Here is a 24,805-nt window from a genome sequence, read left to right on the forward strand (position 1 = left end):
TCCAAAGCATCAACCTCCTCACTTCCAATCTCATCATCACCTGCAAATGTTTCCAATAGCAAGAGTGCCTTCAAGGAATCTTTAGTCAAAGATCGAGGTATAGAGTCTTCTATGACAACATCAACAATATCCTAAACTTCAATAGAATAACAAGACTCTTCTAACATTGGACTCTTCATAGTACTATTTAAATTATGTGACCTTATCGTCACCCACTTCCAAGGTTAACTGACCATTCTTGACATTAATTATCAGACCCGCGGTATGTAGAAAGGGTCTTCCCAAAATGATTGGGATTTGGGCATCTTCGGCCATGTCAAGCACAATAAAATCAACCGGAATGAAAAACTTACCAACTTTAACCGGAACATCCTCCAAAACTCCCAAAGGGCGTTTTATAGAATGATCCGCCATTTGCAATATGACAGTAGTATATTTTAAGACTCTCATGTTTAGCTTATCACAAATAGAATATGGCATTACACTGACACTAGAACCTAAATCACATAAAGCTTCATCAATTGTATAGGTGCCAATGGTGCATTGAATAGAAAAGCTACTAGGATCTTTTACCATAGGAGGGGACTTATTTTGCAATAGAGCACTACACTCGGCGGTGAATGCTAAAGTTTCAACATCATCAAATTAAAAGTCCTCTTCGTAGTTAAAATATCTTTCATGAACTTAGGGTGTGATGGAATTTGAGTGAGTAATTCGGTAAAAGTAACGGTAACTTACTAGAGATTCTTCACCACTTCCATGAACTTACCAAATTGAGTTTCCTTTCGATGCTTGGCCAATCTATGAGGGAAAGGCATTTCGACTTTTTCCGGCGCTCGTACTTCAACGTCTTTCTATGGAGGAGCATCCTCCACATCTTTCACTTTCTCAACAACAATGGGTTCATCCACCTTCTTTGGAATAACTTCACCTTTCTCTCCATTAGGAGAAACCTCCATTTCAACGAGTACCTCCTCACTTTCTTTAGGCATAAGTGGCTCATCATATTTGGTGCCACTTTTAAAGGAAATAGCAATGACGTTGTCATGTGGTTTCTCACCTTGGGGTGGTAGTTGACCCGTCTTCCTTTGAGAGCTAGAAGAGGCTAGTTGAGCCATTTGGTTCTCTAGCATTTTGATTGCGGTATTGTGAGCTTGATCACTCTTTTGCATTTGAGCCAACAATTCGGTTTGGGTCTTAGCCATTTGCATCACCAAGGCTTCAAGTTTGCTTCCCCTTGGTTATTTTGTTTGGCATTTGGGGGAGGACCTTGGATTGGTTGGAAGTTTTGTTGAAAGTTTTGTTGAGGTGGCCTTTGATTTTGGTTTTGGCTTTTATTTTGATAGCCTGGTGGATAATTAAACCTTTGTTGTGGTTGAATGTAAGTATTTTGTTGTTGTTGTTGAGGTTGAGGCACAAAAGTATTTTGTCGTTGAGGATTTAGCACATTGTTGCTTTTGTAAGACAAATTCAGGTGGAACTTGTGTTGGGATTGTAAGTATTGTAAAACGTACCCGGTGGAAATGAACTTTATCTAAAGCTTTGAAAAGCATTTACCTCCTCAATAGTGGCTTGACATAAGGTGGTGCAATGTCCCGCGCCTCCGCAATCTTCACAAACAACAATTTGGCTAGTAGTGGACATGTCATTGACTTGTTGAAAAGATGATGCCGTATTTTGAGTCTCCAATTTTTGTTGAAGCAATAAGATTTGAGCCTTCAAAACGGAAGTATCGAAAGCTTTCTCTTTACCCTTGATTGGTGCACTCCGGGAATTGACATATTGGACATCATGAATCGCCATGGATTCAATCATGGCATGAGCAATATCGGTGTCAATTTGATCAAACCGCCGATTGTTGGCGGAATCAAGAACTCATCGGGACTCAGCACAACATCCATTGTAGAATGTTATAGCAAGAAACGAAGGATCTAACCCATGATGTGGGGATTGTCTTTGATACTTCTTGTATCTCTCCCAAGCTTAATACAAGCTCTCTAGTGCTTGTTGGCGGAACCCCGTGATTTGGCTCCTCAAAGTTTGAGTTTTCTCCGGTGGAAAATAATTTTGGTAAAACGTATGAGCCAAAGTCTCCCAATTGGTGATCCTCATGGCTTCTCTATCAAGGCTATTGATCCATAGCTTAGCCTTGCCTTTCAATGAAATAGGGAAGAATATCTCCCTTATTTGAGCTTACGTGACTCCCGCTTGCCTAATCATGGAGAAATAGTCACAATAGTTTTGCACATGCAAATTGGGATCCTCCAAAGGACTTCCCTCAAATTGCCTCCTCTCCTAAAGGACAATGAAAGCCGGTTTGATCTCCAAATACGTGTTAGGTATTTAGACCAAACTAATACTCATCTTATGATATCAAAATAACAAATTAATTTTAGGTGGTCTAAATCTACATGCATGCATAGCAAAATATAAAAGAGATGGTATTAAACCATCTTAAGACAAAAATTTCTTACATTGTTATAAGGTAAAATGGGTACAACTCAAGGACTCCTTCCTTGATGTTGTTCTTGTGCTAATGCAATAAAGATGATCCTCCAACACCTTATATACCAAAGTAGGTAATCTCCTAAGGTGGCACCCAAGATAAACCCAAAATACTACTAAAATACTAACTAGGTAAATGTTGTAGTAACCTTGTTTATTTGTATATTTGATGTACTAATTAATAATATTACTTTGATAATATTATTAGTTGATATTTATATGTGTTTTTGGATAAAAAGATGAACAAAATAAGAAGGAAAAAATGGTCTTTAATGGAGGAAAGGCAACCGGTTTTGGAGCCCTCAAAAAGACCAATTTTACTTCTAATTTTTCCAACTAAGAAAATGAAGTGAATAGTAGGGTATTTATAGCCAAATATGGGGAACAAAAGGTAGTCGAATTTCCACTTAAAAGGACACTTGGTGTCCTATAAAAAACCGGAACATTTGGACTGTATTTGGTCCATTTCGATTTTCGATATTTGCCCCACAAATGCTTATAAGTCTTATGTTTAATTATCTTACATAATTAAATATTAATTTAATTATTTAACACTTAAATAATACAAATTAACTACCAATGAATACTTAACTATTAAGTAATCATAAGAATATTTTACCAACATACTATGTGTCAATATTAACCCATTTAGCTAATTTTACAACCTCTTGTAAAATTTAATAGCTAACTTATTCCACCTCAAAACATATACACATATCGTATAAAATTAATTAATTAATAAATTCTAATTTATTTATTTATTATTTAATATCACATAATTAAATAATAAATATCGTTGTCTCGAATTCGTAACCCGACATCAAATAATACATTTACGTGATTTACTAAAAGTCAAATAATACAAGGTATTAATTATCTCGTATCTCATACAAACAATTAATTCATTCTTTTTTGGGCGTTATCCTATAGGTGTGACCTAAAGGGATCAGCTGATCACCGCCGTCATACGAGAGTAATGTCAAACTGTAGTCAGCCAATCATTACAGATTAACGATGACCATCTGACAAATAAAAAGATAAATCCCTGATATTCCTTTTACGAGATTTAATATGTAAACGCATTTATTGTGGAGGACATATACTCCAACAATCTCCCACTTGTCCGACACAAGTGTGCATTACCAATTCTCTTGTCCAATAATATCTCCCACTCTATGCAAGATGTCTTTCAGGTCGTTCTTGCACGTGATCATATCATAAAGTGGTTTCCTCGATCGGAGAATGGTATCGACCGGATAATCTACAATAGATCTCATCCGAGCGTGGCCACGCATTTACAGTCACCTCTCCTCGAGTGGCCTTGAGATAAAATATGACATAAATGGACAATCCCGTTGACCTATTTCCTTCGTTTGATACGGATAACAATGACCCGGTAAATGCTCATTAGCCTCCTTTTACGGTGCGACCTAGAACAAAAACCAAAGCCACCGGAAAACCGCACCAACTCAGACAAATAGTCACCAGTTTAAAGAATTGACTCGTACGAATATATTGAAATTCTCGCTACGACCCAGCAACAAAAGGACTCTGTAAACGATCATTGTCCGACAAATCGTCTCACAATCTGCCTATGTAACCGACCAGTCATCACTATGACCATATGACAGTCGAACCTGTCATCTATCGCCTTACAATCTAGTCACTCCGAGACGTCACCTCATTAAGTAACTAGGGACAAAATACAATGTTAGTCCAGTTCACTTTAATAGAGTTCGACTTTGTCACTACAATTTATTTGGATAAAACAAAGTATATAAAAATTCAGATATAAAACTGAATACAACGATAAATGCAATTATCATATATGAAATAATAAATACAATATCTTAATTATTACATATCATATAATTTACAACAGTTCTGGCATTCGTCTCAATCCCATCGAAACTACATGACTATCATGTTCAGTTTGAGACAAAAGCTTGGTTAAAGGATCAGCGATGTTGTCAGCTGTCCCAACCTTACAAACTGTAATTTCTTTCCTTTCGATTAAATCTCTAATTACATGAAATTTACTAAGTACGTGTCTAGACTTGTTACTAGACTTGGGCTCTTTTGCTTGAAAAATTGCCCCACTGTTATCACAATACAAAGTGATAGGATCCTCGGTGGTTGGAACTACCTTCAGTCCCTCTAAAAATTGCCAAATCCAAACAGCTTCCTTTACGACCAGGAGAGGCGCAATGTACTCACTTAGTTGTAGAATCAAGATCCTGAGACTCCTTGAAACTTCCCAGCAAACCGCCCGTCCGTTCAACAAAAAGACAAAACCAGCCTGGGATTTCAAACCATCCATATTGGTTTGGAAACTGGCATCCGTATAACCTCTTATACGTAATTCAGATTCTCCTCCAAACACTAAGAATGAATCTTTAGTCCTTCTCAAGTACTTCAAAATATTCTTGACGGCTATCCAGTGACTCTCACCTGGAGTTTTCCTAAAACGACTCGTCATACTTAAAGCATACGAGAGATCAGGATGAGAACACATCATAGCATACATCATCGATCCAACAGCGGAAGCATAGGGAATCGATTTCATGCGTTCAATATCCTTAGGCTCAGTAGGACACTGTGACTTACTCAAAGTGATCCCACTGCCCATAGGTAGAAAACCTCTCTTGGAATTTTTCATATTGAATCGGTCAAGAATCTTATCGATATAGGCTTCTTGACTCAATGCTAATATCCTTTTGGATCTATCCCTATAGATCCGGATACCCCAGATGCGCTGAGCTTCTCCCAAATCTTTCATTTCGAAGTGATTTCCTAACCACTTCTTAACAGAAGCAAGCATATCTACGTCATTCCCAATGAGTAATATGTCGTCCACATAAAAAAGTAAGAAAACAACTTTACTCCCACTAAACTTCATGCATAAACATGGTTCCTCAACACTTCGAGAAAAGCCATTTTTTTTGATAACATGATCAAAACGATGATTCCAACTCCTTGATGCTTGCTTAAGTTCATAAATGGATCTCTTAAGTTTGCATACTTTGTTAGGATTTTTAGGATCCACAAAACCCTCAGGTTGTGTCATGAACACTTCCTCTTCCAGAAACCCGTTCAAGAAAGAGGTTTTGACATCCATTTTCCATATCTCATAATCATGAAATGCAGCAATCCCTAACATTATCCGAACAGATCTAAGCATAGCCACTGGTGTAAAAGTTTCATCATAGTGTAAACCATGAACCTGGGTGAAACCTTTTGCCACCAATCTAGCTTTGTAGACATCTTTATGTCCATTTATTCCGATTTTAATCTTGAATATCCACTTACACTGAAGAGGTCGAACATCTTTAGGTAAGTCAACCAGGTCCCATACCTGATTATCGTACATAGAATCCATTTCGGAATGCATGGCCTCGAGCCATAGCTTAGATTCAGAACTCATAATAGCTGCTTTGTAGGTCTTAGGTTCATCACTTTCCAAAAGTAAAACCTCATAGTCACCATATTCCTCGATGACACCAAGGTATCTATCAGGCTGGCGACTAACCCTCTCTGACCTCCTAGGTTAAGAAGGAACAATAACCGATTCAGACGTAGAAGAAACATCTTCCTGTATTGTCATATCAGTTTGTGGCTCTTGAACTTTCATCAAGTTCAAATTTTCTCCCACTCAGACTTCTAGAAATAAACACTTTTTCTAGAAAGACAGCTTCACGAGCCACAAACACTTTGTTCTCGCTACTATTGTAGAAGTAATACCCACAAGTTTCCTTAGAGTAGCCTACAAAAATATATTTTTCAGAACGAGGTGCAAGCTTATCGTCAGACTTGCTCTTGACATAAGCATCACAACCCCATACTTTCATGTATCGCAGATTCAGGACTTTCCCTTTCCATGTCCCATATGGAGTTTTGTCAGTTGCTTTAGTGGGACTTTGATTAAGTGAGCGTATAACAGATAAAATGGCAAAACCCCAGAATGACTTAGGTAACTCTGTTTGACTCATCATTGATCGGACCATATCTAATAAAGTTCGATTCCTCCTTTCAGCCACACCATTTAATTGTGGTGTGCCAGGAGGAGTTAACTGGGATACAATACCACAGTTTGTAAGGTGATCTCTAAAGTCATTGCTTAAATACTCCCCACCACGATCTGATCATAATTCTTTAATCTTCTTATTTAATTGGTTTTCTGCTTCATTCTGAAACTCTTTGAACTTATCAAAAGCTTCACTTTTATACCTCATTAAGTAGATATACCCATATCTACTCATGTCATTGATAAAAGTAATGAAATAGTCATAATTACCTCTAGTAGTGACTATCATTGGACCACATACATCGGTGTGTATTAAACCCAACAACTCACTAGCTCGAGATCCTTTTCCTAGAAAAGGTGAACGAGTCATCTGTTGGAGCTGTGTCCTCCAGTTAGTGCGGATAACGTCATTGCACATACACTTGTACGGACAAGTGGGAGCTTGTTGGGGCTGGTGTCCTTAACAGTTAGTGCAAGGACTTATAAATCTCTAAAAGGATCAAAGGGTATACTTTTGTATCATAATCAGTTGGTCCACGTTTATCAATAACGGTTGGCTTGCTAGATAAGTTTGACGTTATTGTCATACAGATGGCGGTGATCAACTGGTCCCTAAAAGTCACACCTATAGGATACGTTTGAGAGATGTGACGGTATGAAAATACAGTCATGTAGATGCCAAATTTGACTAACCAGTTAGTCTGAGTTATTTGACTAATAATTAGTCAAAATGTGATGTTGAGATATTTTATTTAATACGGATTAAATAATAATGGCTAAGGCGAATTAAGCAGTTAATTCGTAAATTAAATATAAGCGTGTTATATTTAATTAAATGTATGTTGAATATAATTATACAATATCGTCTTTGTCGGACATGTATTGATATTTCAACTAATCCGTATTATCAGTTGATGCTTTAATAACCGATAACCGATGACGATTTATAACTAAACCGCGTCATATACATTTTAGCGATTTACGAACCGGACCATGAGCTAAAACTAAAAGGAAGTGGAAGCCCACTTCCCTAGGGGCCTCACGGTTTGGCCGAATGAGAGGAGACAAATAGGAGAGCCTCTCCTCACTTGTAACCTAATTCATTTTGCAAAACATATTTAGGGTTTTGAGAAAAATTGCCTCTCAAAATTCGGATCTCTCATCCAACGAAAACTCACAAAACAATCCTCTCAATATTGCAAGGCAATTAGAGGATTCATTCTAGCACAAGGGCATTTCTCGGACAATCTTGGGTGCAACAATTAGGAGGAGATCTACTTTGATCTCTCATTGCCGAATTGCACTAGGACCGGAGGTTATTACTTAATCTTTATCGTTTCATTATGTTTTTCGTTTATGACTATAAATTGCATATAAAATTTGCGTTATAATCCTATAATTAAAGGGTATTATACGGATATTACCCCACAAGTGGTATCAGAGCCAGGTTACGTAAATTTTCTATGTGTTTTTCATCAAACGGATTTAGAAACGATGATTTTTTTCTTAAAAATTTGGTGCGGCAGCCATGTTTTGCTCTCGGCACAATTTTTTTTTTTTGTTGCGTTTTGTCTTGAGTACCGTGTCAAGTTTACACGGTGTGAGTTGTTGCTTGTCGAGTTTTCGATTTGATCTTTGCATATTGTTTTTGTAATCGATATTCATTGCAATATGCTAAAGATCTATCATTTGTTTGCTTAAAATTGTTGAAACCGTGTGGCTGTTTTTTGGTCTCGGCCAATTTTTTTTGTCACGGCATTTTTTTGTTGAAAACCGTGTGGCTTTTTCATTTTTACTACTGTTTTCATATTTTTTTTTTTGCCTTGGATAACGTGCCTCATGGTTATTGCTAGATCAGAAGATCTCTTGTTTTGTTTTCGATTCATTCTTCACATGTTGTAATTTTAACCGATAATTATTGCAATATGTTGAAGATGTAACAATTGTAGTTTGTTTTCTATACGGATTAGATTAAAATTGCAATTGTGTTTTATCAAACCGTTTTGTTTTGATCTTTTGTTGCTCACGATTTTGAGCCGTATAAATTTTTTTTTTTTGCCTTTTGATGCTCTCGGTTTTAAAGCATTTAAAAAAAAAAAAAAAAATTTCGTGGTACTGTTCACTGTTCACGTCCAGCAGTGAAGAAAAAAAAAAATTTGTTTTTTTTTTCGGCCTTTTATTGCATAAAACGGTTTTATGCTCTCGCTTGATAGTGAAACGGTTCACCCACGTAAAATTAAGTTACTTTAAAACGATTTATAGTAACGGATTATCTCGGATTAAAATTAACTTGACTAAAGCGGTTTTGTCATATAATTTTAATTATCTTTGGTGGTTTGGATAAATTTAACATAATTACGGAATTATGTCACGAATAAATTTAAATTTAGTTGATGCATTTTATTTATCGTTCTTGTTTAATTTGAATGCTTTTAATTACGTACTTATTTATTTTTGCAAACTGTTGTAACTTAGTGTGGCCTTAGTAGAACGTGTTACCGTAATGATGGAACACGGTCTTGGTTGTATTTTGAGATCTCGTATCTCCATTTTTATTTCTTTTAATTACAGTTTTTATTTAGAATGTAAATAGGTTTATATTTGTAAATTTTAAATTGTAATTTTTGAGAAGACCAAAGATGGAGACCGGATGCTCACTCCCGCTACATGGATCAAGATGGAACATCAAGACAAGCTTCTCGGGTCCAACGGTGGATTCCAAAGTTGTTTTATGTTCTTTTTATTAGGATAGGCCACACTAGGAATTTTTATTTACGTATTGCATTCTTTTATTTATTTCTCGTAACGATAATATGCATCATATTCCGCCTAAAAACCAAACCACCTAATTATTGCATGAAAACCGACACATATAGAGGTCACGAGTTAGTTTTCTTTGACATTCTCATGTCACACGATTTTTAAGCCATCACCCAAATTAATTCATTCACGCAGACGCTAGTTATTCGTTCACTTAATATGAATTATAATTTAGTTGATGGGATCTTCCTCGTATAAACAAAAATTGAGAACGGTCTTTATAGGTCAAACTCCAATGAGTCCTTCTTCGTCGGTAGGCATAATATGACCCCTTCTACGTCGGGTAAGTTGGAACCGATTGACCTATTTTATCTCAACACTATGGTCAAATGCGATCCTGTGACTATGGTGGACTATAGATAGGATTTGAGAAATCTATCGACCAAGAGTTCTTACGGAAGAATTAGCTAAACAGTTGGCTTATCAATTTACAGAAATTGAGTCTTGGGATCACTTGTATCATTCTTGAGGAGATCAATTATGCAAGTGCGAGAGTCTACACGTTAAAATGAATTTTAAAATAGACTTAAATCACCTCGATGAGTTGCTTATTTCGTTCTTGTTTTCCTTTCTTTTTGGTGTAGATCACGAACTTTTAAACCGCTAATAACAAATGGTGGTTCTACCGATAACCCAATGCCAAGTGCCACATTGGACCGTGAGTCCTGGCTTCGGATCTTCATGAATCGGATGAATCGGTCTACTCGATCGAAGAATGATGGATCAAACTTCGCGATGGGAGGCGGCATTACGGAATGCCGCTGGCCGACGGGAAGCTCAAATATCTATTAGAGCCCATCCGGCAAACCCAGGTCCCACGGCTAGAGTATTTGAAATCACCAAGTTTAACGATTTACGTATGGAAGCGGGTGCGATTAAAAACGTACTCATTTTTGCAATGGAACCCAATTTGCGGAAACGCTTCATAGCCCATGGTGCGAACAAGATTTTCACCACGCTCACCAAGGAATTCTCGAAAGCACCGAGAATCGTGACCTATGAGCATACCACTCGCTTCTTTGATGCGAGACTCGAAAGGGCCAACCAAGTTAGCCCACACATTCTCAAAGCATGATTGAGAATGTCGAGAAGTGGAGACCTTTGATTGTAAGATCGCGAGAACATTGTGATCGACCGCATGCTTCACTCACTCCACGATGGTTTTTCGCAATTTAGAGCGAATTACTATATGAATGATTTGAAGAAAAGTCCCCATGAATTGCACTCCCTTCTCGTACGCACCGAGAAGGACATGAAGTTCAGTGGGAGCTTGAAACAGGATGTTCTCGTTGTGACAAACAAGGGGAAAGGTAAGGGCAAAGCTCGTGCAAACCTAGCAAGAGGTAAACCGAAGTTCAAGAAGTCGGGTTCGGGTAAGAGTGGGCCTGGTGAGTCGAGCACCTCATCGGGCGCGACAAAGAGCAAGAATGAAAACATGGAGTGCCATCATTGCCACAAGACTGGGCATTGGAGGCGTACATGTCCTGTTTATCATGAGGACTTAAAGGCAGTCGTGTTAAACCTGTTGGTATGTCTTCTCTCTCTCTTCTACTTTTATTCATATGATTGAGATTAACCACGCAAGTTACGGAACTTGGGTACTTGATACCGGTTGTGGTTCTCATCTGTGTAATCATGTGCGGGGGCTCCGAAACATCGAACCCCTCGTAAAGGGTGAGGTGGACTGCGTGTCGGGAATGGAGCACGAGTGGCTGCCGTCTCAAGGGGAACATATGTGATCCAGCTTCCTAGCGGATTTGAGTTATTTTTATATAACTGCTATTATGTACCCAGTCTTTCGAAAAACATTATTTCAGTTTCCGCACTTGACAAACTTGGATTTTCATTTGTAATAGAGAATAATACTTGCATTTTCTCATTACACGATATGATTTATGGCAAGGCAGTCTCCATGAACGGAATTTATGTTTTAGATCAGACGACCGAAATATTACACGTAATGAATAAAAAGTTAAAGGTTGGTGACAAAGATCAAATGTATCTATGGCACTACCGTATGGGACACATTAATGAGAAACGCGTAAAACAGCTCATAAAAAATGGAGCTATCTCGGCCTTTGATTTTCAATCATTTGGCACGTGTGAATCATGTCTCATCGGTAAGATGACTCGGATTTCCTTCAAAGGTGTTGGAATGCGCGCTGCTGACCTATTAGGGCTCATACACACGGATGTATGTGGTCCTATGTCAATCACCGCACGAGAAGGCTATAGGTATTTCATCACTTTCACGGATGATTTAAGTAGATATGGCTATGTCTACTTAATGAAACATAAAAGTGAATCCTTTGAGAAATTCAAAGAATACCAGAATAGGGTACATAACCTATTGGGTAGAAAGATTAAAACACTACGTTCAGATCATGGTGGCGAGTATCTTTCTCATGAGTTTGATCAACACCTAAAGGACTGTGGGATTGCACTACAGTTAACTCCACCTGGAACACCTCAATTGAATGGAGTGTCCGAACGGGGAAATCGAACACTACTCGATATGGTTCGATCCATGATGAGTCACACCGTGTTGCCTGACTCATTGTGGGGTTATGCTCTTCTGTCAGCTGCTCTAATACTTAACCGAAGTCCGTCTAAAGCTGTTGACAAGACTCCATATGAACTATGGAAGGGAACGGTCCCTAACTTGTCCTTTATACAGGTTTGGGGCTGCGAGGCTTATGTCAAGTGGAGACACGAGGATAAGCTCGGCCCGCGATCGGTCAAGACGTACTTTATAGGTTATCCTAAAGGAACGCTTGGTCATTACTTTTATTCGCCAACCGAACAACGTGTTTTTGTTGCGGCTAGTGCGACATTCTTAGAGAAGGAATTTCTCGAGAATGCAAAGGGTGATAGAACCTTCGAACTGTCGGAGATTCCAGAACCAAGTACCGAGCAACCATTGGAGGAACCTATTCCTTCAATCCCGGCTGCGGTTAACATTCCTGAGGAACCTAGGAGGTCGGGAAGAGTCTCTATTCCTCCAGACAGATACATTGGTATGGTCGAGGAACATGACATAGATGACGTTCTACTCTTAACGAGTAGTGAACCCGCAACCTATAAAGGTGCCATGACTAGTTCCGACTCAAAGCTATGGCTTGAGGCCATGCAATCCGAGATGGACTCTATGTATGAGAACAACGTATGAGATCTTGTTGACTTACCTGCTAAGGTTCGTCCCCTTCAATGCAAATGGCTTTACAAGATAAAGCATTCTGTGGAAGGTCAACAAGATATCTATAAAGCACGACTAGTTGCTAAAGGTTTCACCCAAGTGCCAGGTTTGCACTACGATGAAATGTTCGCACCCGTAGTCATGCTGCGTTCCATTCGGATTATCTTAGCGATTGCCGCTTTTCATGACTATGAAATTTGGCAAATGGATGTGAAAACCGCCTTCTTAAACGGCTTTTTGGAGGAAGAGTTGTACATGGTACAACCCGAAGGTTTCATCGATCCAGAACATCCTAAGAAAGTGTGCAAGCTTAAGCGTTCCATTTATGGACTTAAGCAAGCATCAAGGAGTTGGAATCATCGCTTCGACCAAGTGATTAAAGAAAATGGATTTACTCGATCGGTCGAGGAACCATGTCTTTATATCAAGTCGAGTGGGAGCAAGATTGTCTTCCTAATATTGTATGTCGATGACATACTCCTGATTGGGACATACCTCTCTTAACTTCGGTGAAAGTATGGTTGAAAAACCATTTCCAGATGAAAGATCTGGGAGAGGCACAAAGAATTCTAGGCATCCGTATCTATCGAGATAGATCACGACGGATGCTATCTCTCAGTCAGGAGTCTTACATAGACAAAGTCCTAGAGAGATTCAGCATGACTAACTCCAAGAAGGGGTTCCTTCCTATGGCTCCAGGGGTGCATTTGAGCAAGTCTCAGGCACCAGAGACACCGGAAGAGAAAGAGCGCATGGCACGGATTCCCTATGCTTCGGCTATAGGATCAATCATGTATGCCATGATATGCACACGTCCGGACGTGGCATATGCATTGAGTATGACAAGTCGATTCCAACAGCATCCAGGTGAACCACATTGGCTGGCTGTCAAGAACATTCTTAGGTACCTACGGAGGACTAAAGATTGGGCATTGACTTATGGAGGCCCTCAAAAGCTATGCGCAACCGGTTACGCAGATGCTAGCTTCCAAACGGATCGTGATGACTCGAAATCTCGATGCCTGGATTCGTTTTTACTCTTAATGCGCTATGATCACTGGAAGAGTTCCAAACAAACTGTTACAGCAGATTCTACGACTGAGTCCGAGTACTATGCCGCGTCTGAAGCTACAAAGGAAGTAATATGGATGCGTCAATTCTTACATGGACTATCTGTAGTGCCTAGTTCGAATGACCCGATCACCATTTATTGCGACAATAGTGGTGTCATCTTCCAAGCTAAGGAGCCTAAGTCTAGCAACAAGTCTAGACATGTACAACGGAAAGCTCATCTAATCCGAGATTACGTGGAGCAAAAGGAAGTAGTGATAGAAAAGATTGCTACAGATGATAACATAGCAGATCCTCTCACTAAACCATTACGACAAGATAAGCATGAAGGGCATGTCAATTCCATGGGAATTAAACGTGTTCCTAAGTTGTAGTATCCTTTTATGGATCAGATTCATTCCCTTTTGTACTCTATACAACATCATCGTTTTGATATTTATATATTTTGTTTTTCATGTGGAATTGTGCGACAATTTTTGAACACCACAAAGTGAACTGAACGAACATTATATTTTTCAGTCCTTAATTGCCCACATGAGCTGATAACTCTGGCAATTATTTTGTGACGTTGGTTGATGGTGGGTTCAACGAGCCATAAGTCAACCGGTTGACTGACCAATCACAGAGGCGATTTATACGGATATCTCGTAGGACACAATTGTGACATCGACGTGGAGTCCTAAATGTTTTATAACATTCGGTGCCCGGTCGTGGATAGGACCTCCATGGTGATCCTAAGAGTCGATTCTTTTGACTATCGACTGTCTCTTGAGACTAAGGCAGATTTTGGGTGACTTTGGTTTCTTTCTCACGGTCATCCGTAACAGGGGGCCAAGTAGTTTTTTTCTGGGTCATCTCATGCTGTGCTTAGATCGGAAGGAGTTCGAGTTGAAGGAAATATTCAGCCTTTATCGGGTACTCGATATTTCTCAGGGCCACTCGAGGAGTCAGAATCGAAATGCATGGCCATGCTCGGATACGGATTCGTTTTATCGGTTAAGTTACTCTCTAGTCGGGGAAACCACTCTTGATCCAGATCGATTGTAAAATACGACCTTTGTGGATCCGGAGATCGCAAATTGTTTTACATTGAGTGGGAGAAATTTTAAATGAATATGAGAATCGGTTATCGCACATACACTTGTACGGACAAGTGGGAGTTTGTTGGAGCTGTGTCCTCCAGTTAGTGCGGATAACGTCATTGCACATACACTTGTACGGACAAGTGGGAGCTCTTGTTGGGGCTGGTGTCCTTAACAGTTAGTGCAAGGACTTATAAATCTCTAAAAGGATCAAAGGGTATACTTTTGTATCATAATCAGTTGGTCCACGTTTATCAATAACGGTTGGCTTGCTAGATAAGTTTGACGTTATTGTCATACAGATGGCGGTGATCAACTGGTCCCTAAAAGTCACACCTATAGGATACGTTTGAGAGATGTGACGGTATGAAAATACAGTCATGTAGATGCCAAATTTGACTAACCAGTTAGTCTGAGTTATTTGACTAATAATTAGTCAAAATGTGATGTTGTTTATTTAATACGGATTAAATAATAATGGCTAACGCGAATTAAGCAGTTAATTCGTAAATTAAATATAAGCGTGTTATATTTAATTAAATGTATGTTGAATATAATTATACAATATCGTCTTTGTCGGACATGTATTGATATTTCAACTAATCCGTATTATCAGTGGATGCTTTAATAACCGATAACCGATGACGATTTATAACTAAACCGCGTCATATACATTTTAGCGATTTACGAACTGGACCATGAGCTAAAACTAAAAGGAAGTGGAAGCCCACTTCCCTAGGGGCCTCACGGTTTGGCCGAATGACAGGAGACAAATAGGAGAGCCTCTCCTCACTTGTAACCTAATTCATTTTGCAAAACATTTTTAGGGTTTTGAGAAAAATTGCCTCTCAAAATTCGGATCTCTCATCCAACGAAAACTCACAAAACAATCCTCTCAATATTGCAAGGCAATTAGAGGATTCATTCTAGCACAAGGGCATTTCTCGGACAATCTTGGGTGCAACAATTAGGAGGAGATCTACTTTGATCTCTCATTGCCGAATTGCACTAGGACCGGAGGTTATTACTTAATCTTTATCGTTTCATTATGTTTTTCGTTTATGACTATAAATTGCATATAAAATTTGCGTTATAATCCTATAATTAAAGGGTATTATACGGATATTACCCCACATCATCTTGCCAAGAAGACAAGATTCGCATATACCAAATGATTCGAAATCAAAAGGTTTAATTATACCAGTCGACGCTAGTCTTTTAATGCGTTTCTCGTTAATGTTTCCTAATCGACAATGCCATAAATACGATTGATCGGGATCACCTATTTTGAGTCTTTTATTATCTAAATGATAAACATCGTTTCAAGTATCTAGAATATAAATACCATTGATTGAAATAGCTTCGCTATATATAATCCCATTAAGAGAAAAAGTACAACGTCTGTCTTTAATTACAAAAGAAAAACCTTTTGTGTCTAACACAGATACTGATATTATATTTCTAGACAACGTTGGTACAAAATAACAATTATTAAGATACAACTGCAACCCTGAAGCTAAGTTAAGTACATAAGTTCCTACTGAGACGGCGGCTACTTTAGACCCGTTACCCATTCAGAGATCAACATCACCCTTGTTTAGCTTTCTTATGCTTTTTAGGCCCTGTAAATGATTGCACAAGTGAGAACCACAACCAGTATCTAATACCCAAGTTGTATTTGAAGCATACTTTATGTCTATCATAAAAGATTCGGTTGAGAAATTACATGTTGGCTTCACAATGCCAGCTTTGATGTCATCCAAGTATTTCGTGCAATTACGCCTCCAATGTCCCTTGTTATTACAGTAATTACAAGTATCTTTAAGAGGATTACCCTTTATAGGTTTAGGCTTGGTAGAGCAATTCACAATTGCTTAACCTTTGCCCTCCACCTAGACGGGCTTCTTACCTGTGTTTCTCTTAAACTGCTTCTTGCCCTTCACGTTTATCGCAAGCACATCTTTCCTTGTACTCCCACTCAATCCCATGTCCTTCTCTGCTTGCACAAGCAGAGAATGGAGCTAATTTAAACTCTTTCTCATGTTTGTCATATTATAATTTACCTTAAATTGGGTAAATCCTTTGATGTGCGAGAGAGAGTGGAGCACTCGGTCCACCACAAGTTCGTCAGGCATCTTGCAACCTAACCCCTCTAAAGTTTTCACGTACTCAATCATTTTAAGTACGTGTGAACTTACAGGTTGACCATCTTTGAGGTTAGCCTCAAAGAAAAGATATGCGGTGTCATATTGAATTATTCTCGGGGCTTGAGAAAACATAGTTGAAAGCCTCGAGAATACTTCATGTGCATCACGAAACTTGACACATTGCCTTTGTAAAGCAGGATGCATTGAAAAAATCAACATTTTTAATTGCAGCGGATTCCTTTTGATAATTTGAAAAATCCTCCCTTACATCGGCAGTGGCCCTAGTACTAGGCGAAGGGGGAGAGGGATCGAAAAGGTAGCGTAATTTGCCATCACCTGTGGCAGCTATTAGAAGTTGTTCCTCCCAATATATAAAATTACTACCATCGGCTTTTAAAACATATTTGTCCATAAAAGAATGTAGCCATGAATCTCTAGCTATGGTGACGGTTTCACTAGTAGAAGTCATCGTGATTACTACAAAGGAAATGAAAGGCAAGATTAACATTTATCGTCTAAAAAAAATTTTTAACTTGTGAAACTATTTTAACAAGTTCCCATTTATATAATGATCTCCCACTGAATTATATAAATGATTCCAAGATCCAATTTTATATAAACACGGGCACGGTGGACCGATTCAACCCATATTTATATAAATTTGGTGAGTCAACAATTTGACTGATTCTACTACTAGAACTCTTGGTTGACGGATTTTCTTTAAATCTATCTTTTAGCCCCAGAAATAAATATGGGCACGGTGGACCGATTCAACCCATATTTATTCCGTTGAGTCCAACCAATTTTCACGCGTAATAACTTTTATTACCCAACGTAAAAAGAGTGTACCTCGGTAATCTGAACCTACCTCTAATGAAGAAGGGATTCATAGGTGCTATTATTTGGTAAGGCTAATCTAAATTTTTAAACTAAATGTGAGAGATCTTATCAATTTAATTGTCTATCACTATTAAGTGAACAAAATTGGTGAATGCTAGACAATTAAATTGATAACAACAACAAAAATAAAAACATGTAGTAATAATTTGGCATGAATGCATAATTAAACAAAGAAGTCCTAATATGGCCACCTAGTTAATCTAATTAACTAAAATTATTACACTTTGGAAACCAACTCCTTGGTCCCTAGAATCTTCATAAAAATGGCCTCAGTCTTTAGGATTTCGGAACGCCTTTCCGAAAACACCGTCTTCATGAAAACTCCGTCTTTAGATGCTTTATTTTGTTACTAATAATTAAATTACATAACAATATCCTATTATACAATTTGTAATAAAATTAAAATAAAACTTTTAATTAATTACAAATTAGGCGATACGAAATTGCAATTAATTACAAAACAAGTCGATATTCCCTTACATTACGGGAAATACCAACTTCTACCTATGGTCATATTAGGAAAAAATACATAATTATAAAGCTAAAACAAATATTCATCCAATGAATAATAAAATGCATTATGGAAAATGACATGCCAAATCGTCCAACTTACCAACAACGATCATTTGAGCTTCTTTTGACGGAACTTTTACCAATAAAAATTTATAATCAATTCTTAAAACAATTTTAAGCTATTCTAATGATACTAATCCGGTCTAATTTCAAAACAATTATTCTCACTAATTATCTTGAATTAATATGGGATTAAAACAAAAATTATGACAAAAAGACATAATAATTCACAATTATTATGGAAAGTTTCATTTAATTCTAAAATTTATGGAAAATAAATTACAAAGCCATGAACATTCTGGTTACACCAAAAATGACATGCAAGTAAAAATTTTTGGTTTTAAAATTTATTTAAAATGATTTTACAATTTAATCGGTAAAACGGAAATTTTTACGATTTAACTCTAAACCAAACCATAAAAATTGAAATAACTTAAAATCAAATTTTGTACATTTTGGAACAATTTCCAGGAGCTAAAAATTCAAAAATTTCGAGCCTAAAAATTAAATCAGTATTTATTTGCAAAATAACCATTATTTACCAATTTTCATCAAATAAAAATCAATAAACTATCTAAATTAATCACATTAACTTAAAGTAACTACTTATCTCAGAAATAGAACATGCATTTGGTTATTTCTAAATAAATATGCATAAACTTAACATGCAACCCAATTTAATTAACTCTTAGTTAATTTTAATGCATTTGTATTCAATTTTATGCCATTTTAAGTTATAACAAAAATGAAAAAATATCAAATTTTCGTCCCATATCATTCTAAGACCAGATTATTTACATGCATGACTATATTATGTGATAAAACTGATTTTAATAACATAATATCAATTTTATTTATTTATCTCATAAATTACTAAAATCGTCTTAAGACAACATGCATGTATATAACAATCCTCTGATACCACTTGTTAGTTATTTAGATCAAATTAACACTCATCTTATGATATCAAAATAACAAATTAATTTTAGGTGGTCTAAATCTACATGCATGCATAGCAAAATATAAAAGAGATGGTATTAAACCATCTTAAGACAAAAATTCCTTACATTGTTATAAGGCAAAACGGGCACAACTCAAGGACTCCTTCCTTGATGTTGTTTTTGTGCTAATGCAATAAAGATGATCCTCCAACAACTTAATTACCAAAGTAGGTAATCTCCTAAGGTGGCACCCAAGATAAACCCAAAATACTACTAAAATACTAACTAGGTAAATGTAGTAGTAACCTTGTTTATTTGTATATTTGATGTACTAATTAATATTATTACTTTGATAATATTATTAGTTGATATTTATATGTGTTTTTGGATAAAAAGATGAACAGAATAAGAAGGAAAAAATGGTCTTTAATGGAGGAAAGGCAACCGGTTTTGGAGCCCTCAAAAAGACCAATTTTACTTCTAATTTTTCCAACTAAGAAAATGAAGTGAATAGTGGGGTATTTATAGCCAAATATGGGGAACAAAAGGTAGTGGAATTTCCACTTAAAAGGACACTTGGTGTCCTATAAAAAACCGGAACATTTGGACTGTATTTGGTCCATTTCGGTTTTCGATATTTGCCCCACAAATGCTTATAAGTCTTATATTTAATTATCTTACATAATTAAATATTAATTTAATTATTTAACACTTAAATAATACAAATTAACTACCAATGACTACTTAACTATTAAGTAATCATAAAATTATTTTATCAACATACAATGTGTCAATATTAACCCATTTAGCTAATTTTACAACCTCTTGTAAAATTTAATAGCTAACTTATTCCACCTCAAAACATATACACATATCGTATAAAATTAACTAATTAAAAATTAATTAATATATTCTAATTAATATATTTATTATTTAATATCACATAATTAAATAATAAATCTCCTTGTCTCGAATTCGTAACCCGTCATCAAATAATATATTTCCGTTATTTACTAAAACTCAAATAATACAAGGTATTAATTATCTCGTATCTCATACAAATAATTAATTCATTTTTTTTGGCGTTATCCTATAGGTGTGACCTAAAAGGTTCAGCTGATCACCGTCGTCACACGACAGTAATGTCAAACTCTATTCAGCCAATCATTACCGATTAACGATGACCGGCTGACAAATAAAAAAATAAATCCCTGATATTTCTTTTACGAGATTTAATATGTAAACGCATTTATTGTGGAGGACACTACTACAACAATACGCGACTCCTATTTGGGTAGCAATGATACCCCTAGGAAGCATGGCCGCGTTGGGCTTGGAATGATCGGTGATGTGACTCATATTTACACACATTTAGTCCCCTAACTAGCCTCGTTCCTATGATTTCTTGCGTGTATTAGGGTCGTTTCTTATCTTTAGCTTCCTACTTTGCATATTCTTTGAGGTTTTGTGTCCTTGGTAGGAGAGGAATGCTAACCTTGCTTTTATGAAGCAAAACGGAGCAAAATGGATCGCATCTAACGACCAAGCAACAAAGAGAAGACCAATACTAAAGGCCTAAGTCAATAAAACAAGTATTTGGGCAATGATGAAGGATGCCCAAGGCTCCTCAATGATCCCCACGGATCATGAGGCAACCAATTGAAGAAGATGCCAAACTGACCTATGAAACGGGTGTCCCAAGACTCAGCCTGAGCGTCCCACAAGCAGGACGGGCGTTTTCCTTTACAGCATGGGCGTCCAACATAGGCAGGTCGAGCGTCTCCTTGAGGGACTTGCAAGGCGTTAATCTTCATTTTAGGGACTTAATCGTCATTTAAGCCCTTTGTTACCCTAATACTTGTACTTAGTATAAATACTCCATTGTAATAGGAGATTATCATCAAGTTTGAATTGAGCTTTAATCAAGTTTTATTAGTGTTAATCAAGTTTTATTATACAATTCAATCATAATCACATCTTAATCTTTCCTTAATTATTCAAGTGTTCTTAGATTTAGTTGGGTAATTTGAACACTATTTGGGTTTATTGGCGAGTCGACAACTCTTCATCATTCATCAAGTTTTATTCCATTATTCTTTGCTTTATATTTGATCATCCTAAGTTAGTACAATTTCTCTACTCTTTACTTAATCCTTGTTTATTGTTTTGCTCATCCATCATGTTTAGCCTTGTTAATATGATTGACACCCTTGTTAGCATGTTTTCCATGATCAAGAGTGAGTAGTCTCCTAACTAGGGTTAATTGGGATTAGGGGAGTTAATCATGGGGTAGATCTTTACTTAATAAGTTCATATGACTGCTTGCTTGTTGTAGTTTCAACTTATGCACATGTTATGCTTGATGAAATGCCTGATTGACAACCTAGCATGATTCTCTTATCCATTCAACAAGACTTGTAAGACATAAACCAAGTGAAGGCTTGTTAGACCATGCATATAGTTAAATAGGAAGAAATTAAGTCAGCTTGTAGGTGTTGTAAAGTCTTGACCGACTCGGTGTAATACTACGGTTTTATGAGTCTTTGGGTACTCTATCGAGTAAGCCTTACTCTGTCGAGTAAGGGTGTGTTGCATTTTAAAAATAGTTTCTGACCTGTTGGCTACTCGATTGAGTAACCTTGATACTCGATCGAGTAGGGGGCACTCGATCGAGTATCTCAGCTACTCGATCGAGTAGCCGGTTTACGGGGGGATGATTTGTCGGGTTTTGTTAATAATGCGATTTGGTATATAATTACTTCTGTCATTTTCTTTAAACACTTTTATAAACCTAATCACTTTCAAAGAGAAAACAAACTACGTTCTTTGTGATTGGTAGTGATTATATGTTTGTATGTTAGGAGGAGGATTCGTAGAAGAAGCCTTTTGATATCAGCTGTGAGATCGTCTGACTGTGTTGCTTTCCAGGTAGGGTTTCCCAACTTAGTATTAGTCCCATAATGTGTTGTTGGTATTTTGTGGTTGTTGAATATTATCATACTCGTATTGTGACGATTGCTTGATTTGGTTGTTGATAGTAGTTGTGATTGATTGTATCTGTCTGTGTTCTTCGGGGCGCGTCCCTGGCTGAGTGGAGTCACTAGCGGGAGTGGCTTCACGCCCATTATTCGCCTTCTGTGGAACCCGCCACAGAAGGGATGTGGACATTAAGGAATTTGGGTTTATCGCTCGACGTAGATGAGCGGGGATTTGGTGGGTACGGCTGCGGTCCCCCAATGGCGGCGTGGAGTGACCTGTTGCGATGGGCAGTATGGCAGGACTACACACTTTAGTGTGTAGTCAGGATTGTGAAGTTGGGATTGGAGTTCGGAGTATATATGTGATGATTGAGCTGTTTGTTTACTGTGTTGTTGGTTTATATAAATTGTGTGATTAGTACTGACCCCGTTTATTGTATTAAAAACTGTGGTGATCCATTCGGGGATGGTGAGCAGTTGTTGAGCAGGTATGAGTTGAGTTACATGGGATAGCTGGGATGATACCATCGTCTGATGATAGAGTCTTCCGCTGTAGCATGATAGTTTCTTAAACATTTTTTTAGTTGTTAGTTTTGAGAACATGTAACCGTATTTTGGTATTTGGTTTTGGATTGTATCTTATTCATTAAAGTTATACTATTTAAATGTTGTTTCGTTATTCTCTTATGATTATCATTGCCTCGGGCAACCGAGATGGTAGCATCCTTATACCTGAGTGGTCCTGGTAAGGCACTTGGAGTATGGGGGTGTTACAAAATGGTATCAGAGCGACGATCCTGAAACCTGTAACCAATGAATCTAATGAACATAGGGAGTCAATTAAAATAAACTCGGAGTAAAGGTTGTAGGAGCTAATGCAAAGACTTGGGAGACGTCCTAAAGTCGCGAACTCGCCCTACAATTTTGAACCGGTCACATGGGGGGTATATGACTATATGTCAAGGTCGTATGTGATGTTTGCTAGTTTGTATGTGGATGTGACGATATATGTTGTGAATTGTTGGATGTTGGGAGTAGAAGACTGAAATTGTGAATGAAAGGTTGGTAAAGTATATAAAATGTTGTTTGAATAAGAGGCATGCTAGATGTTTATTATATGGCATTTGATAACATGAAATAGTTGTTTTGTTGATCATATGAAGAGTTATGTGCAATTGCATGCTTAGCTATATTATAATGTTGAGTTTATAAAGTTGTATAGTATGTTGGGATTTGTGAGATAACATGCGGGTAGTATATACGAGTCAGCATGACTCGATCGAGTAGGGGGTGCTCGATCGAGTAGGTGAGGTACTCGGTCGAGTGGGTCTGACTCGATCGAGTGGGTATTTGACGTTTTTACAACCAGAATCGTGTTTTTGGGCACTCGATCGAGTACATAGGGCACTCGATCGAGTAGGGGGTCACTCGATGTGCTACTCGGTCGAGTATGTTAGAGATCAGAAGGTCTGTTTTGGGTCTGATGTCGGGGCACTCGATCGAGTATAGTGGGCACTCGATCGAGTAGCCTCTACTCGATCGAGTAGGTTTAGGCAATCGATCGAGTGTGTTCTGGGCCGTCTGCTTTTGTGTTTTGAGGTTTTAGTGCATATGTTTATATCTACCCTTTCTTATATAGTTTCAAGATGCCGCCCAAGAGAAACGCCTTGTGTGCGAGAGCTGAGAGCATGAAAATCGACGATGTAGTTAAGATGTTGGAGCACCAAGATGCTCTTACTGAGGCCCTAAAGAGAGTGGGAAAGGATAAGGAGTTTGACCACTCCAAGATCAGTCTTTATATAGCGAGGTTTAACCCAAAAGAGTACAAGGGGACTGGGGAGCCTAATCTTCTTGACAACTGGCATCGTGAGATGGAGAACATACTAGACCTGGTACACTGTCCTGATGAGATGAGAGTGGAACAAGCTGCGTTCTACCTGAGGGAAGCAGCTGGTGAGTGGTGGGACAAGGTGAAGGTGAGTGCTAGGGAGATGTACACAAAGCAGGGCTTACCTGCTATACCTTGGAAAGAGTTTCGGAGGGCTATGAGGAAGGAGTTTGTACCCGAGCATGTGAGAAATAAGCTGAGGGAGGAGTTTGATGGGTTTAGGATGACATCTGACATATCAGTGGCTGAGTACTACAAGCAGTTTAATGAGAAGTCTAGGTATGCTGAGGATATGGGTTTGAGTGAGGAGAACCTACCGCTGAGGTTTGAGAGGGGGTTGACCCCTAAGATCATGGATAAGTTACCCGTGGGAGTCCTTACTGATGTTAAGGAAGCTTCTGAGAGGGATGGGAGAGCTGAGAGGTTGGTGGAGATGGCTCAAGAGAGAGCAGTTGAGAAAAGAAAGGCTGAGAGTGAAGGTGGTGGCCAATCTAGCCATAAGAAAGGCAACCACAATCAGGCTAGAGCGTTGTCTTCTGGGTCAGGGTTCAGTGTTGAGGCTTCCTTTGGGCGTGGCCGTGCGAGTGGTAGTGGTAGGTGGTATGGCTGTGGTGGTGTAGGCCACAAGAGACAAGAGTGTACGAGTTTACCTGGAGCTTTTCAGAGATCGGCTCAGGGGA

The 24,805-nt window shown here is 37.9% G+C and overlaps 1 non-coding gene across 1 annotated transcript; it reads left to right on the top strand.

The window, feature by feature from the left end:
* Window positions 1-1,933: 1,933 nt before the first annotated feature.
* Window positions 1,934-2,040, top strand: LOC141624929 (small nucleolar RNA R71). Its single transcript, XR_012534731.1, has one exon. It is a non-coding gene; the product is annotated as a small nucleolar RNA R71 (small nucleolar RNA).
* The last annotated feature ends 22,765 nt before the right edge of the window (window positions 2,041-24,805 follow it).

The sequence above is a fragment of the Silene latifolia genome, chromosome X, assembly GCF_048544455.1.
Source record: "Silene latifolia isolate original U9 population chromosome X, ASM4854445v1, whole genome shotgun sequence".
Classification (NCBI taxonomy): domain Eukaryota; kingdom Viridiplantae; phylum Streptophyta; class Magnoliopsida; order Caryophyllales; family Caryophyllaceae; genus Silene; species Silene latifolia.